Source organism: Xenia sp. Carnegie-2017, unplaced genomic scaffold, assembly GCF_021976095.1.
Source record: "Xenia sp. Carnegie-2017 unplaced genomic scaffold, XeniaSp_v1 HiC_scaffold_20, whole genome shotgun sequence".
Classification (NCBI taxonomy): Eukaryota; Metazoa; Cnidaria; class Anthozoa; order Malacalcyonacea; family Xeniidae; genus Xenia; species Xenia sp. Carnegie-2017.
The window spans coordinates 56,202-71,723 of NW_025813483.1; the positions used below are offsets into that span (position 1 = coordinate 56,202).

The following is a 15,522-nucleotide window of genomic DNA, read 5'->3' on the forward strand; positions in this document are numbered from 1 at the left end:
CCACTTGCAAAATGAAGATCATGAAGAAAAACAAGCATTGAAGTGACGAATAATTTATAGCTACTATTTTTTAATGTCATGTACTTTGTAGAGGTGTCTATATCCGGAGAGCCTTAGTCGATGTTTAGCATAGCGGCTTCTTGGACATTCTTTTATCTTGTCAAATCCCATGTCGCACGGTTTAAGCAATCACATCACTTCAGATAAGCTTCACGCTGAAAAATATCAAGGAAGAAATCAAAATGGCTGTGATGTTGGAAATGAGTATCCTGATTTGATGCCTCTTCCTTTCGGCTACACTGCGAGATATTCAAGAGTTCGGATTAATTTGAGGTGTTGTAAATGCTTGGAAAAAGGAGGGTTTGCTTCAGTTGTCAAAGTAACTTTTTATTACATACATCGTTTAAATAGACGGTAATTTGCAATTTTAAAGGAAATTCTGTACGTGATTTGGAAATGCTTTATATACGCTTAGATACGTAATAAATTGGGCGGCTGTCTCTATGCATTCAAAAGAATTCCTTTGAATCCAAAAAGTGTGCTTTTATAATCGCAAAATTACTTGAGAAGAGAAGTTACTTTCTACATTGAATCAAAAAAATATTGCAAGGTAAAAAGAAATTTAATGTTCAAGGTGAATGAAAATTTTATAATATAAGTGTTGAAAGCGAGGTTCAATTTAGAAATTGCTTGGCTTATTAAATGTTATCTTTGTTAAGTTAAAACGGAAAACAGTTTTCCATACATGGTTATAATTCTCCTATAAATTGTTACTAAGCTTGCTTTTTACTATAAAATTAGTGCTAGTTGATGCTGGGAGGGTGAAGTTGGTCGTTGCCATGACCACAGGGAACCGAAAACAAACACTCCTGAAGTTGGCATAGGAGGCATTTTGTGAGCGGAGGAAAAACCGATCCGATACAATGTAAACATAGCCTAAGAGGCCCAGACTTCGATCGCAAACGCACATTTAAAGCAACTCTAGACATGTTTATAAGTTTTTCACTTGTAACCTTTTACAATGTCACTTCGCATGCGTTTGACAAAACAAAAAGTATATTTAACTGTTTTCTGCTTTTCCATTCATACATTTCATGTAATGTTTGATGTAATAAACTGTGGATCTGAACAGCTTGGATTTAGAAAAATTGTTTGCTATCATTCGTAGTTTGTAATAAAAAATAATATTTTCCTTTGTTGCTACTTTACAGTTTCATGCTGGGCTTTAATATTTATATTTCAACTACTAACTGGCCTAGTTGATACCCTCCTGTATAATTTTTTCAAATATGCGTAAATTTGACTTTGAAAAAACCTATTTTTATTACATACAACATGCGTATAAATGAGGCTCACATATAGCTTATATAGTATCAAAATACTGCAAGAAGTTCAGCTCAGAAGCTCAGCGCTCACGAAACTACTTTTTGGCCAAGTTATACTATATAATGAGTTTGTTTTTGTAATACAATCCTGCCATATCATGAGATTTTAACATTATGTGAGAAACGTTTAAGACAAGATAAGACAAGTCATTGCAAAACAAAGCAACAAGCGCGCACATTTTGTATAAGTTTCATGCTATCAATTCTTCATAATTAAGCTATAAAAAAGAAGGAAGAAGAACAAAGAAAAGAAGTTAGAATACCAAGATATTCTGTTATTTCTTTATTTGTTACAGAAAAGAAAAAAAAGAAAGGTAAATCTTACATGAAATTTCATAGTCTATACATATATGTCTAAAAGAGAAGATATTTAAAATGCCACTAGGAAATGTTTCCCAATTTGTGAAATGTGAGAAAGATAGCTGCAAAGAGGTATTTTATACCACAAGAATAAAATACATAACATTTGGTTTTAGTCATGAAATCATTTTATAATGCTGAGTCTATTGTACGTTTTTAAAATATATTCTTGTTTAAAACAATGAATTGCATGCACATATCAATCACATGCACAAAATGTGATGGATAAACTTAAAGATTTATAATACCTAATACTTGGCTTTAGTCATGAAATCATCTTATAATGCTGTGTTTATTGTACGTTTTTACAATACATTCTAGCTTAAAATGATGAATTGCATGCACAGATCAATCACGTGCACAGAATGTGATGGATAAACTTTAAAGATTGATATCTAAAATTTATACAAGTGTTTCGTTCCTGAAATAGCAAGAAAGTTCATTAACGAATGTCTTGAATTAGGGGTGCTCTTAAATTAATGCCTAACCTTACTAACTTTTTGTAATCACAGACCTACATTATGCAGCTCTGTTTCAACTGTCTACCCCTTTGTTCTTATCATGCAATCCTGTCATGAGATTATGACGTGTTATTACAAAATCTTATTAAGGAAAAGGCAAAAAATAAATGTTGAATGACGTCAAACCATTATACACGTGCATGTCGTATGGGTCTCATGTGATCAGTTGGAGTTGTTACTTAAATTCCATCGTCAATTAAAAAGCCTCTTAATGATTAATAATTAGCACATAATGACTTCTTGTCTATAAGCAATATGTTTTTTATATGTAAAATAATATGTATTTGGTTATCATGCCACTACACATACATGGATATATTGTATGAATAGGAGCATTATAATCATGTATGTATAGGAGTATTATAACCATTTATGTATAGGAGCATTATATTGTAGGTATAGGAGCATTATAACCATTTATGTATAGGAGCATTATAACCATGTATGTATAGAAGCATTATAACCATTTATGTATAGGAGCATTATATTGTAGGTATAGGAGTATTATAATGATGTATGTATAGGAACATTATAACCATTTATGTATAGGAGCATTATAACCATTTATGTATAGGAGCATTATAATCATGTATGTTTAGGAGCATTATAACCATGTATGTAACAGGCGCTCTTTAATCCTCGTCGCCAATGTAAAATCAGTTTACTACTTATGCACCAAAGTACAATCGTTCTCGATTTAGCTGTCCACTGCTTATATATTGTCTGGAAGCTAATTACAAAGTTAACGTAATGTCCTTTTTATAATTATGGCATCATTGCTATTTACAATACATGACGTAATGTAACTAAAAGTAGAATGTAACTATATAATAAAAATGAGTCAGCATGATAAAGCTAAGTTATAAGTCTGACGTTATCGAAACGTCACAGTATTCCCTATATAATGATTTATGTTTTACAGGATGAAGGCAGTTTTATTGATTTTGATCTTGTTTGCCGTTACTGTTGATGCTAGAAAACTTTTCCCTAACAACATGACGTTTTATGAAAAAGGTATTGTCTTTAACTTAATTCGCAAAAAACTTTGTTTTTAATTTTTGTGAGTAGAATGTAGTCAGTACAACCAATATGTTATACTGCAAAAAGTATAAAACAGTTGAACGATCGAGCGACCAGGCTATTTCCATATTATTGATCTTTATTTTCGGACTGGATGTACAACAGTACACTTTTAACAAAGACATATAAACGAAACTAACGTAGGAAAAGTGTTTCTAATGCATTTATTAAAGGATTGCCATAACACCTACATCTGTTTCATTGACAATTGTCTAAGCCATTTGAATGTCATACAAATGTGAGCTTTGCAAGCGATTTAAAACGTCTGTTAGAGCTCGTTGTTTTCTATATTAGTGTCATCATCACGTTTTAAAAATAGAAATGTGCAATGTATACGCGTAAGATAATGGTGCCTTACAAATTTTTTTAACACGACCATGTTTAGTGCCATTTTGTTTGAATTTTAATGGTTAAACTTCATAAGTATTTGATAATTTAAATTTTAACCGACAGAGCCGAGGTGCGATTTTTACATACATCTATCCCTAAAAGATATAAGTTGTCAATATTTTATCGAAATTTTATCAAATTTGTTGATGAAGGCTTTGTCTCTTTAGTTTTGTCAAGCGTCAAAGTACACAGAATTTTGAGGATCGTTGTTAGGAAATTAATTGGAACGGGGATCGAGGGGGGTTTTCAAATTTATTTAATTGTGCCCAACTGATTTCTTTAGAAAGCCAAAGCACTTTTAAAAGGAATCAATCTGGCATAATTTAATATATGAATAACTCCCCTCCCCTATCATTAAATCTTGTAGCTAAGGTCCTGGCTGCATATGTTGTTCAAAAATGTTTTCATGCAAAGTAAACTTAATGACATATTGTGAGCAAAACAGTAAGTCAGTCCACTGGAACAAAATCGTACTCCTATTGCGTAGGATAAATTTTTTGTGACAATGTCTTTACGCATCTGTTTATGATCAACAGGAACAGGGGCTAGATGGAGGGTTAACCACGTGTGTATTATATCAAAATATATAGCACTAAGTTGCACAGCCACGTGGTACAGAAATTTGGCACAAATTTACCTTCATCAATTAGAGAAATTATTTTTGTTTTCCTCTTCTTTAGAAACAAGATATGTGGGTTATGATGCAGATTGTGTGTGCGACATTGATCCCAATATTCCTGGATTTTGTCTTCCATCAAATTGTCCTCTTATATTGCCAGTGTTGTATAGATGTGGCAGCTGTCGGGGCGGATCAAATTGCTGTGCACTTTTATGATGAACTTGTGTTGAAAGATACAAGACGTTTTCATTGATTTATTTACACAACTTTTTCTAATTTACAAAAGTGTACTGTGAAATACGCACTAAAAAGAATTGATAGAATCATTAATTCAAGAACTTTGATCATTTTCAGGCAGTTTATTTTGAAGAGTTAAAACACTAAAGATAGTATATCACACATAAAAACCCACCTAGTTAGGATACCTCTTGATAAAAGTTAATATTGTGTGATGGTCACCTTCAATTTACCCACCTACTTACCTTAGGATAACTCATAATAGTAAGTGATGATCACCTATACTTTAACCTAACTAGTTGGAATAACTCTCTTCATATAGACAGCCTCTAAGTGCTCCCATTAGTTTGCAAGGATAGCATTAACCTCATGGACTATAGTTCCCATTTCCTTTAGCCTTATCTATTTAAATACTAAATACGGTCAAATTGTGACATGATTGTGACATGTATAACATATACAACAGTGTCTTTACACAGCGAAAAGCTATAACATGTCATAATGAAGTTATGAGTCACGTGCCTGAGCATGTCATTTGTTCGAAATTCAAATCCAGGTGACCATGTGACGTTTGTGACCTTGTTTTTTTAAGCCCAACAACGTGTGCGCGCTGCGCACCTTTTTTATGTTAAAGCAACTTAACATTTCCACCAAATTACAAAGTTTGTTTATTCTCTCATAAATACAAGGAAAAAAATTATAGTAGAAAAAAATCTGAAAAAAGAACAAAAATATTAAGTAATCACGATTTCTTTGTCATTGTTTACAAAATCTATAGAGAAGACCAGTATTCTACGTTTGGTATAGAGATATTAAAAAGGCTTGCTATTTTCATAGTGATTTCTAAATAAATTTTTTATGTATGATTTTCTTGATCTTCTATTCGTTAGCCATTTCAGCAGCTCCAGGGCATCATAAATAATCTGTTCATCGTTGAATTCAGCAGCAGACATTTAAAATTTGTATGATTAGGCAGTAACTGACTCCCAAAAGACGTTAACGTTATCAGAAGAAACTTTACGCATTGTTGTTTTTTACCACGTATACGGCTTCTTGGGTAGCAATTATTGTTGAATCGTACAAATTATATAGGATGATTTCAAAGACGAGAAGTTTGTTTGGGATACCGTGCAGACTGCAAACGCACTTAGCAATTGTTTGTTAAGCCTAGTTTGCATTAGCGACATAAGCACAAGCCATAAAACAAAGCCTAGCCTATTCTCCAGACATTGGATAAAATAAAAGAAAAAGGATTTTCTTTTCAAATTTTTTTTGTCCTGCCTTATTTATGTCAAGTTGCTGTTCTTATGCTTATGCTGATGCTTGTGTCAGTCGCTTCATTGCCTTCTTTTGTGTTTTCTTTTCTCTTTGTTTGTCCTTATGCTTATGTTCCTAGTGAAAACTAAGCTTAAGTCTTTAAATCCATGTACTAAACAATAAACAATTAGGATGTAGTCATTAAAATTCTTCTGCAATGCTAATTAAAAATATGAACGCGTTGGCTGAAAAAAAATATGAGATGCAGTTTAGTAATCTTTATTATTTGGATACTAATAAGCAATTTTTGGATGAGGTTGAGCATGATATCAGGAATTATTCAGACCGATGTCATTGCTATCTGCCGAGGCGAAGCTGAGGCGGATAAAGCCCGGGAATCCATATAACCAGACGATTGAAACGATTGCCTGTGATATCGTTCCTGCACGCTTTCAGACTACAGAAGATCGAAACGATTATGTGAAAACCGGGCTTAACATTTGCAATGCGGTAATTAACTTCGAATATTGAACGTATTAAAAAAAAAAGATATGGAGTGAGAATGCGGGCTGAAACTGCTTTAAATAGCTAATTTACAAATTGAACGCTTTCTCTAAGAATGAAATCCAGATGTTTTCCTCACTACAACAAAATGAATTATGAATTAAATTGGTGATTTTATGGACTCTCGAGCCAAAGAAAAAAAAATGGGACAACCAAATAATTTACTCCCTTCCACCTTGTATATCTGTCAAACAACACGCCATCTTAATATCATTTCCATTAACAGGATGTAGCAATTTTTTTCAATGTACCTCAAAGTAGTTTTGCTTTAGCGATCGTACAATAATTTTAGTACTCCCTTTAATATCTTTGGAGCCAAACAAGATAAAGTAAATACAGCAAAATGCAAAGTGTCTTAAGCATGTCTGCATATGTCCAATCTTGATCAAGTGTGTCCAAGAACGATGAGCCATGGGCCACGTGGATGTCATAAATCGTGATCATGTCTAGTTCTAAGAGTTGAGCATTACAACGTCGTTGACCATGAGTCGCTATCTAACTTATCCAAATCAGGTAAGTGATGTTTTGAATAACTAAGTTAATAGCTAGTTACTTTCTTTAAAGTTTACTTCAGCACTCTAACAATGAATAATACACTAGTTTTGCACAAAAAGCCTTGATGACCCTTCAAAAGTTGCGTAAATGTTTTTGTTGGGCTTTCTGATTAGGAAAATGAATTTTTTCAAACGAGATAAGCTTTTTATAAATCAACATCCAGTGAAGCCGACGTGGACGTGGATAGCCATCAGAATTGAAAAGTATGAACTGCATGTGCATTATATTTATCTTATCCGATTCGAAAAAGAAACTTTAGCGTAATACACATCTATTGTAAATATTTAACAACTCAATCAGGCTAGTACAGATTACATAATAGTTTGAGAATAATTACATGGAGAATAACACGGAAATCGTGATAGGTGTACTTAGGGCCTGTTCATATGAGCCCGGGTAGCCGGGATTCAGCGAAGCGTTTAATCATTTTAGCCAATGGAAAAGATTAATTCCTTCACAACCAAAAAGTTATTTAATCAATTTCCCTATGTTCTGAATTTGCAAATTCACAAAGCCTTTAAAATGAAAACAAATAATTAGGCCAGATTTGAAAATTACAACTAAATTGACTCATGACTTATAAGAAAGATTGTAAGTTTTGCGTTTAAAGTTTTTACTGCTTTCAATATCTCAAAATCATTTCACGTCTCGCTGAATCCCGGTTAGCTGGGCTCATGTGAACAGCTCCTTGAAGTACATGACATTATGTTATTAGGTATTCATTCTTCATCTCTGTTACATGGATGTCATAAGTTTCATTGGAATTAATTCCGTTAAAAAACCATTTCTACTTCATCATTACATGACCAAAGGAAGTTAGCATGTCAAAGCAAAACTTTCTTGTCAATTTAATATTTCAGTTGTTCTGCATTGACATCAAGTAGATGAACAAAGTTTCCTTAGTGAAAGCTTAAAAAGATCCATTTATTCTAAATAGGCTTTCCATAAATTGTTTCTTGATTGTTTCTTTGTGCAGGACATCAGATGATGCTTTTTTCGGATTTCGTCTGTGTTTCATAACTTTATTAGCATTTGTTTTCTGGTAAAAGTCGCACATGGGAGCATTAATCGGTTAGCGAACAGGTGCGCAATAAACTGAAAGAATTGTTCACAAATTAAGCAAACTAAAGAGAAGATTTCCAACTGATGGTGGTAAGTTGGACATTGTACATCGCGTAAATTCAATATTTTTGGCATGAAGCAAAAAGAAACAATATGACAAACATTGAACTCGATAATTTGATTGTCAAATGTCATTGAATTGAACAAACTAACGTTTTAAAAAAATACTTTAATTTATCACTGACATAATGATGATAAAAGTGAACTGACAAAAAAACGGTTAAAAGCCTTTTGAAAACCATTTGAAAAGCGTTTTAAATCATGACTTTGTAAAAACTGTTTAATTTCATCATCATGAAAATGATGCTTGAAAATTACGTACGCATGAATCATAAGGAATTAGTCTTTCTGCGGGTAGCAAGTAAGCACGATAAAATCCGTGTTGTTAGTTATGTATAGCTAAACAAGTATGCAATGAAATTAATAACGCAAATTAATCAAATATTTATACAGGTATATAAAGTTACTAGCCATTAAAATTCTTCCAATTGCCAAAAATTATTCATAATGAATAATTAGACAAATTTGTAGAGGTTATAAACCGAAATTTAACTTCTTGGTGCTCGAACTAAAGCAATAGGCTTAAATTTGGTTTGCTTTTTCTGGCGCAAGTCATATAGTGCCCCACGGGTCCCTTTTAATTTTTTTATAAATCAGACAACGTTTCAAGTTTAACGAGTTAAATTCAATGTTTTTTTGTTATAATCCTCACCAGTTATGCAAAAATTTGAGCTTAAATTAATCTAAATATAAATAATTAAAACGCAAAATATTCTCCAATTTGGATGCCATGGCAAAATTTCTTGAATCTTTGTTAGCTTGTATAACTTTTGCCATATTTTAACCGTATGTGTTTCATGTGCTTTTTAGCTTTGTTATTATCGTGCGCAGGCTATTTCAAAAGATCTTCTCGGCAACACAATACACACTCAAGATATGGCTATTATTTGCACAAAATTTTACTGTGAGATAAATCATTTCATCAAAGGTTTTTCCAGATTTTACACGCTGATAACTTTATCTACGTTTTCCTATCTGTTAAATTTTTTGATACACCCTGTATAGTAATTCAAGTAAAACAATCGAAAATACATGCTTTTTGAGTCAACATAATGTAGGATGGCAATGTGTATTCAGTGTACGTTGGTGTAACACAACCACTGGGGCCTGCTTCAACTAGCCATTGATGCTCCCCTTAGATCCACTAGAAAATAGGTTGAATGATCGTACATATTAATTTATGTTTCTACTTACGACTTGCGTCCACGAAAAGCAATATCACGTACATATTTCATTATAGAATCAAGACAAAAACTAGCCAATGTACTACCATGTAATACAGATACAATGTACACATTAAATACAATGCAAAACAATACATTACATGATATCACATTGTATACTTTGTTTTGCATTACATTTTTCGTGCTGGGGGAGGTGGGAGGGGTGTAAAATTCTAAAATCCTAGACGACAAAACAGAAGCAACCAACACTCAGGCACTTTTCAAACAGCAAAATGTGCAGCGGTCACTCACGATAAACCATAAGAACTGGTATTGAAAAGAATTTTTTATTTTAGCTTGTGCATCATTGTATATGTTATACTTGTACAGTCATTGATCAGATAGAGGTGCTGGAACTGACAAACATGTGGAAGACAAGCGAGCGCTTGAATCATCGGTAAGCAAATAGTGCTTCCAGATTCCAGTTCGAATTAAATTCAATCTGAATAACTACTTATAGCAGCAGTTTTTGATTGAAGTCAAATGAGGCCTTCTAAAGCAAAGATTAATTCATAACTAACTGAATAAGACTAATGTCATAGAGAATTTATCACAAAATTTATTTTCAACAGGCTAGCTATAAGCTCTATCTACATATACAAATACATTAAGTTTTAAACTGTATTTTACTAATCATTATTGCCCGCTGGCCTTAATGTAATTTGAATAGGTATCTAAAAAACAGAAAGTGATATATATATCCCAAGGCCAACTTGAACAAAATAGCTCAATTTAAATTATGCATTAAGGAATTCAACTAAAAAGTAGATTTATTTTTTATGATCGCATTATTTACCACGTGGAAAAGTTAGTTGACACTTTTCTTGTGTTCCAAAATTGTTTCCGTTTCCATTACAGCCTCCGAAGTCAAATGGTAGAAACTCGGCTTCTTTCGTGTCAAAGTAGTAGCGAGTAATTTTCCTTTGCAAGGTCCAACCACCATTGGAAGTTCACAATCTACTAATGGTAACAAACAATAATTATAACACTTAAATATCAATAAAAACTGATACTTTGACATTAAAGCAGTTTGAATATTCTAATTCTTCGTCATATGAGTCTATATACGTTAGTCAGAAGCAAATGCGTGCAGTTTCAGTAGACATGCAACTTTTACGATTAACTGAAAAAGCATTGCTGGAAATCTATTAAAGCAAATTTAATAATTCCAAGATCACGCCGCATTTAAGAAAGCAGAAATAATGACCTTTATTGAAATTAACAAGTTCAATTTTATTTATGAATGTGTGATAAAGCTCATTTTCATAAACCATTAGCTAAACAAATGAACATTTTGCATTTAACTGAAAACAATTGTAAACAGTGTTTTTGCAGGACAAATTGCCGTCAAGTTGCAGGGCAGTGATCAGGTAGAAGGAAAAATTGCCATACCCGGAAAATGTGTGAGATGAAGTAAATAAAAACATACATACAGCTTCCGCTGGATACAATGATTGCAAATTTAAATAATTGCTAATATGCTAATTTTTGCATAGTCGAACCAACCACGCGCTTTCTTGATTACCTTTGCTTTATCCTTTGTCTACACTTGTGTTTATTCTTATTTCACTAGTGTAAACCAGGCTTTAGTGTCCCGAGAATTAGATAAAATTTCACGTAGGACAAAAGGTGAGCTTTAATGATTACTGTAATTAGTAATATTTGTCTGCAACACATCATTGCTAGTAGTTGAAGTTTCAAACCACAGTATCTGCTAGTCTAGAACTCAAAAAGGCTTAAGCCTTGTTTCTGAACTTCAGGAACTTTATGTGTTTAACAAAACAAATAAGTTATTCTGGTCAATTTATTTGACCTACTTGTTCTTGTTGTAAAACTTTGCTTTAAGATTGTAATGACGTGCGCATATTTTGCGTTTTCAATTTAATCTAGAAGATTCTTTTTTTGATCAAGATGTAAACACAACAAAGCATGCACATGTAGTGTCAATAACTGCTTCTCTCGCAGAATATTATATAACTCATGGACTAAACACTATGCATAATTTGTCAAGAAGAAACTGCAGAACGTCTACCATGTCCATCAAACTCAAAAAGAAAGGATGCAGGAGTTGGGTACTCCTCATTTGCAAAAAATCTGCAAGAATTTACCAAAATTGATATGTAACCGGTGAATCTAGATGTAAAGGGTCTCAATGGAGGTAATGGAATAGAAGAAACGCTGAAAAAACGCCAAGCATCATGGCATAAATCATGTAGGGATCTTTTCAACAATACAAAGTTGGAACGTGCCCTGAAAAGAAGCTAAAGTGCGGAGAAGACAGACGAAGAACAAACATCTGAAATCGAAAAAGGAAGTCTAGTTAAAGCCAGAAGAGCAAGCTTTTCTGCAGTATCCAAGAACGAGTGCATTTTCTGTGATAAACCAAACAACTCTTCAAACCATCGTGCAGCTTCAACGCTTGAGACAGACGGCAAGGTTAGGGAATGTGCTGTTTTGCTTATCGACAGACAACTTATAGCAAAAGTATCGAATCGTGATATGGTAGCAATGGAGGCGAAGAACCATCCTAAGTGTCTTATTTCTCTCTATAATCGAGCAAGGGAAATAAAGGCTGAGACGTCAACAAACGCTGAACGTTCAGGACAAAACTTGATGGGCTAGCGTTTGCTGAACTTATTGCTTATATTGAAGAACGACTAGAATCAGAGTGTTTAGTTTTGCTTAAGATGACGGAGCTGACAACATATTTTAAAATGAAGTTGAAGACATTAGGAGTTGAAGGTGGATCAATTAATACTACCAGACTTAATGAAAGAATCTTGACTGTTTTTCCCAATCTTACTGATCAAATCAAGGAGGAGGCACTATACTTGTATTGAAACATGAAATTGGAAACGCTTTTAAAAGGGCAAAGGAAGAATATTCGGAAGCATGACATTTAGCAAGAGCGGCTATGATTATAAGAAGAGATATATTTCAAACAAAGAACTCATTCAACGGAAAATTCTCCGAAGATTGTCAAAATGATTCTGTTCCAGCATCATTAAAAGTTGTTAAGATATGATACTTAAAGGAGCCATTGAAAACAAACAACCGGCAGAAAGAGATCCAAATCAAACTGGCTTAACCATCTCTTAACAAATTGTCTTCAGACATTTTAAATGAACGACGAGTTTTTTTATCGTAAACATGTTTCGGCATGCTTATGCCATCTTCAGTACATAGAGTGAAAGTAATTATGCTATTTACATGATATATATATATGTATAAAAGATAAAAAGTTTCTCCGGATTTTAAATGATTTTTATTGAGCTTTCGACTCGTTGCTTCGAGCCTTCATCAGAATGAAATCGAGCTACAACACAACTAGACAAAAATGACATCCTAGACTTACTCAACCTTTGCCTCTCCACTGAATTCACCTTCCAAAACACATACTACAGACAAATTTCAGGCACACCAATGGGATCACCACTATCCACCTTCCTCGCAGAAGCTGTCATGCAACACCTCGAAACACAATCAGTCACAAACAACACAAGCATCAGACTATGGAAAAGATATGCCGACGACATCTTTGCCATAGTCAAGAAAGATAATACTGAACAAATCCTACACACCATAAACAATACCACAAAAAACATTATCTTTACTAAAGACGAAGAACACGACAAACAACTTACCTTCCTCGACATCCTACTAACGAGAACAGATGACGGTACACTAAACACACAAGTATACCGCAAAACCACCCACACAGACCAAATACCCAACTTCAACAGCAATCATCCAACACAACACAAAATAAGCTGCATTCGAACACTTTTCAACAGGATAAACACTCATTGTAATACGGAAGAAGCCAAAAAAACAGAACGCAACTACTTATACTCCACATTTATTAAAAACATTTACCCTAGAAACTTCATAAACAAAACTATATACAAAATACAAAACAAAACACAAACCGACAAAAACAGCAAAAAACCGGACGAAACAGTAAAAATCGTCACATTACCATACATAAACGGAACATCAGAAATGACTGCCAGACTTCTTCGACCATTTAATATTAACGTCGCCCACAAACCTACACAAAAACTCAAATCATGTTTCACCAAACATAAAGACAAAACAACAATTCATGATACAACTGACGCGATCTACATGATACCATGTAAAGACTGTTCAAAACAATACATAGGACAAACATCTGAGAAAATTGAAACAAGACTCACAGAACACAAAAACGCCATTAAACGACGAGATCCGAACTCATTACCGGTAGAACATACCCACGGAAACAACCACACATTCGACTGGACAGAAACTAAAGTACTCGGACGCGCACAGACTAAACACGCACGCGAATTTAAAGAAGCCTGGTATAGTAAAGACAACGACACAATAAACAGACATATCGACATACCCATCTTATACTCACAACTAAAGAAAAAGGACAAAAAACTACAAACAACACCAAAACTAAAACACTACACTCTAATATTATTAACACAAATCATATTAATGTTTTATGCAGTGCGGTGTTTGAAATTAAATGAAGATATGATCTTCGCACTTTTGCTGGACAATTTAAGCAATCGTCTCAGGACCTGAAAAAATCAGGTGACTCAACGGGATTCGAACCCATGACCTCTGCGGTGCCGGTGCAGTGCTCTGACCAACTGAGCTATGAAGTCACACAGTGGTGAGCAGGTCAATATTGTTGGCTCATGTTTTCTCGTGAAAGGAATGTCGTATGAATGTTTTATGCAGTGCGGTGTTTGAAATTAAATGAAGATATGATCTTCGCACTTTTGCTGGACAATTTAAGCAATCGTCTCAGGACCTGAAAAAATCAGGTGACTCAACGGGATTCGAACCCATAACTATGACCAATCATATTAACAATACACCAAAACCCATGGCAACGCATTTCACCCCATCCAATCACATTAATCCACCCACTAATCCAATTAGGAGCTCTAAACGTCTCCAAGCTAAAAGCACGTGTAAATAAATATCCTCATTCTGATGAAGGCTCGAAGCAACGAGTCGAAAGCTCAATAAAATCATTTAAAATCCGGAGAAACTTTTTATCTTTTATGTATTCCTATGCCTGGATTACAAATTTTCAAACTTAATTATATATGTGTATGTGACTATTGTTCTTACCTCTCTCGCGAAATCCTAGGTTTCCAATTCAAATTTAACTCGAGAAATAATGCCTTAATTGTGTGTATTTTTGCCTGATGTTTGATCGCCATTGTGTACATGCAAGCGAAGCCGCAGTCCAGCAGCGGTTTCTCGTCGTTACGTCACTGCGCGGTGATCGTTGTCAACATTAGACAAAATATACTAGCAAAAGTAGAAATTACGCATAAGCATATTCGTCGTTGCATTTTATTTTCTAAGTTTTTAAATTATTTTGCGCAATGGATACGGATTACTCAAACGATTCCTCTAGTAATTATTCTGGAAGCAGTGTTTTAAACTACGAAGAAATGATTAACGATCAAAACATGATTCAACCATATGCTTATGAGCCGATTGAAACAGACTCTAGCGACGAGCCTATGGACGACTCCGACGAAGTTCAGCTGTTGTAACAATGAATGAAGACTCTGCACAATTTGAGGGATTAGATACTCCGGACTGTATTACAGATAATCCTGTTTTTCGAAATCTTTGTTTAAATTATTGGGTATTACGACTGGCATGGAGTGAGTACAAACAACACTATGGTTCAAGAGCTGAAGAAGGACCTGAACACAAAAGACAAAGACATGTGGCTTACAGGCAACTGGTTCGATGGTGTTGGAATGTATTGGGCAAGGAAATTAGAGTACAACTACCATCTTTTGCTGTTAGCTGCATTCGAGCACATTTCCAACCACCAGGTCTAGAAGAGGACTTTGTCTTTGAGGGTTTTAAATTCGCTGATGAATAATGATGGTAATTTAAATTATTATAGCCATATTTATAATTATCGTTAATGATGAATTACTAATAAATAAAAATATAAATTGGATTTAGTAAATGAACAATAAATACAAATTATAACAGATAAAAGCCGATCGTACGAGATGCACAATCCCAACTTGAAAAAAGCGTCGATAAGTGATTTGTCTCTTGTAGTTCCATGAATTTTGAGGGACTTGTATATTGGTACCGGACATTCCTTTTCT

At 34.0% G+C, this 15,522-nt stretch overlaps 1 long non-coding RNA gene across 1 annotated transcript; it reads left to right on the plus strand.

The window, feature by feature from the left end:
• The first annotated feature begins 1,367 nt into the window (after nucleotides 1–1,367).
• Nucleotides 1,368–4,699, plus strand: LOC124441921. The gene is made up of 3 exons (XR_006947037.1): nucleotides 1,368–1,699; nucleotides 3,189–3,280; nucleotides 4,417–4,699. It is a non-coding gene; the product is annotated as an uncharacterized LOC124441921 (long non-coding RNA).
• The last annotated feature ends 10,823 nt before the right edge of the window (nucleotides 4,700–15,522 follow it).